Source organism: Gobius niger, assembly GCF_951799975.1.
Source record: "Gobius niger genome assembly, chromosome: 7".
Classification (NCBI taxonomy): domain Eukaryota; kingdom Metazoa; phylum Chordata; class Actinopteri; order Gobiiformes; family Gobiidae; genus Gobius; species Gobius niger.
Window position 1 is genome coordinate 19,807,508 of NC_136858.1, and position 3,474 is coordinate 19,810,981.

Below are 3,474 nucleotides of genomic sequence, written 5' to 3' on the forward strand. Positions count from 1 at the left end.
GATAGAAGCTGCCGAGCTCTTCCACGTTTTCCCTATTTAAATACGGTTACGTGAAGTGTTCCACTACAAAGTATAATTACACAAAATTAAACAATGTGGATTTTCTAAGCGGATAAAAGGGGGAACTATATTGTAAGGCGTAATAATACCAGGAGTAGTTCAAAATCCGTGCAGTAATCTTCACTTTACTGTGCAGTAATCTTCACTTTACTGTGCGGATGCCAAATTACTCCTGGTATTATTACAACTTACAATATAGTCCCCCCTTTTATCCGCTTAGAAAATCCACATTGTTTAATTTTGTGTAGGGAAAACGTGGAAGAGCTCGGTAGCTTCTTTCTTGACCTGTTTTGGAGCTATAGAGGAGAGAGGGAGAGGCTAAATGCTAACGCCGTCTGCGCTGTGTTTACGTGACTGAAGGCACGGGGGAAGATCAGACAGGTCCTAAAGAACTCGTCAAAGCTAAGGTAAGAACATATCTCAGTATGTAAAGACGGTGGCCTATTCCTTTAAGGATAGTGGGGATAGAGTTTACTAAAGGCGTTTTATAAGGCGTTTTATTGACATTAACTTAAATAAATGTTGCGGGGGGAAAAAGGTGGAGGTGACGTCATTTCCTGTGGAGGTCTGGAGCTCCACTGATCACGTGACTCTCCATCGGCTGCGTTTAGACCCTCTGGAAAGATGCAGGCTATGATTAGTTGATTAGTCATGACAAAAGGTACCGTTCCTGTTTGAATTCACGCTTCAGCGACACGCAGTTAAATCTACTAGTTCGTTCCAGCACAAACAGGCCTAGTAAAAAATATTTTGGATTATTATCTGACACGGCTGCAATAGAGATGTTATGGTTTATGCGCAATGTATCGACTAGAGTGTATTGTATTTACTTTTACTGCTAATTAATCTTCCATCTGTCTCCATTTGAAGGCAGAAAAATCCAAATATGATATGAGCCACTAAACCCCTCACACAAAACAACTTAACAATAACTTTGACTTTGCAAGCTAATCAAAAGCCTTACTACAGTCTGCTAAAGCCCCACATCAGCACAACTTTGCAACGAGGTGAAAGTTTGTTCTCAATAGAATTTAATGAGCTGCTAACTGCCTAATTAAACCAGGAGAGCAGATAAAAGCATGAAATATAGATAAGCTGCTAGCACTGCGTCAAACTCAGCGGCGCAAGTCTCCTAAAGACGGTCATCAACTGAGACGCTTAACTGTTCCTCGTGCACCGACCGCCTGTGAATCTTTAATAAGTAAGTGATACTAAACATGCAAAAAGCCAAACGGTCGCCAGTTTGTGGGAGCATACAGTTAGGTCTATGGCAGAAGGGGCCTCTCCGCCTCACCATTGCGAGCCAGGGCCGTAATTCTAACATTTTTAAGCGCTCTTTACGACTCCCAGACCTCGTTTCGCTGGAATATGAAAACATCAGCATATGGCCACCGACAGCGCCGAGGCTAAGGAGTCAATTTCCCCACAGTAACATTGGGACAGGGGTGACATTCACATCCATACTGCACTCTTGGCTCGTCGGGAAAGCATAGAAGAAAGATGGAGAGCGGGAAAGCAGATGGCGGCACAGGCAAGGACAGAGACAGATTCAAAGGAACATTTTTAAAGCCTCGTCGCTGCGTGTCCGTTGCACACTTCACAGAGTTCGGGGTGGAAAACAGGAGTGGGAAATCTGTCCATCGGCTGCTGACGGTTCCAGCTCTGTTCGGATCCTCAGAGCGCTGTTAAAAACCCGCTGTTTCACACCCATGAATTACCGGCTTTATGGCGCTGGTTAAAATGGGCAGTTTCTGGGCAGGCGGTGTGAGGGAGTCAGCGTGTGTGCCATGAGGCAGATGGGAGGCAATATGGCACACCTCTGGCCGGACAGATGTGGCACAACCCAGCACACCGGGTCGGCGCAGGAGTCAGGACGCACGGCAACATTTGGGCCTTGGGCAGACTTCAACCTCCGTCAACAGTGTAGACTGTAGGTTGTAGGAGCTAGCTTGTTATGAGTAAAGGTCATGCTGTTTGCCCACTGAAATGACAGAAAGTAAGGCATTTAGTGAGCACAATTTATGGATTTAGCCCAACGTTGGATCTCTCCTTTATTTCAAAAGATTTAAAGTTACCTGACATTAAAGGGACTATACTGAGTTTGAAAAATGTAAAAAAAAAAAAGTATTTTCCTCCCCCTACATGTTCCAGCAATGTCCTAATGTGTAGAATGAGCTCAGACCTGTTCAGCACAACTGCCTCTAAAATTGGGTCCGAAGTGCCATCATGCACAAGCTTAATATAGAACCTGCAGTTACACCTAAGACCTGAGGTGGCAGTAGTGAGTATAAAAAAACAACTTGCATCTAGTCCCTTTAGGCTGTGATCTATGACAGTACGTTACAAATGATTTTGCAAATTGTATTTCAGTGTCATGAAGGTTATTGTGTCTCAGGGCTCTTTGAAAGCTCTGAAATCCTCTAACAGTTAAAGACTTGGAAATGATAATGACTGTCATTTGGGTTGACTTTTTAGAAAACCTGAGGAAAATATAATTTGCATAATAATTTGTAACGTACTGTATATAGGACACTGTTGTCATAGTTGCCCTGGTTGTTCCCCGTTGAAGGGTTGAAGACTGTGGAGCAAACGTCCAGTCCTTGCTGGAGCTTCAGGATAGCGGGGAAGGGGCGAAAGACCCGTCCAGGCTGAGAGACCTGGGGTTCCACATAGAGCTGGGCAATATATCGATATTTAAGATATATCTATATATTTTTAAATGAGATATGGAACCATATCGCATATATTGATATAGTTCAAATTCAGATAAGATTTAGTTAACAAAAAGAAAAGAAAAAGTAATCTCAAGCTGATGTTTAAAAATGTTTACCTTAAACTGAGCACTTTATTTTGTTACCTCTTTATATATAAATGCTGCCTTAAGAAAAAAGATAGACCTATTTTATTTCATAGGCAATTTTCATGTACGTTTTTTTTTTTTTTCTTTTAATGAGTTTTTAATAAAACTACTCTTACATGGCTTTGGCTTTGACTTTGACTTAACATTTCATGTCACAGCTTTCACTATGTGGAAAAAACATTGGGATATAAAACGTATATCGATATTCAACCTAAATATATTGGGATATGACTTTTGGTCCACATCGCCCAGCCCTAGTTCCACATGTTGCCCAGAAAAGCAAGAGGCTGGTCAGTCGACCCTGTGGCTTTCAGCAGCCAGTGGCCAGACGAGTATGATGATTATTAACAGTTCTGTAATAGCCTCAAATCGTGATCTGTCAATTTTTTGCATTGATAGCGCCATTCTGTTTTATGCAGCTCTATGCTCTGAGTGAGTGACATTTAAACAATACATAGTGAAGTGTGAACTCTAAGAAGAAGCAGATATCTTCAGTTACCTGTTAAAGGCAATAAAAATCTGCAATGCTTAGGAATGGCTTCAAGAAATAATGC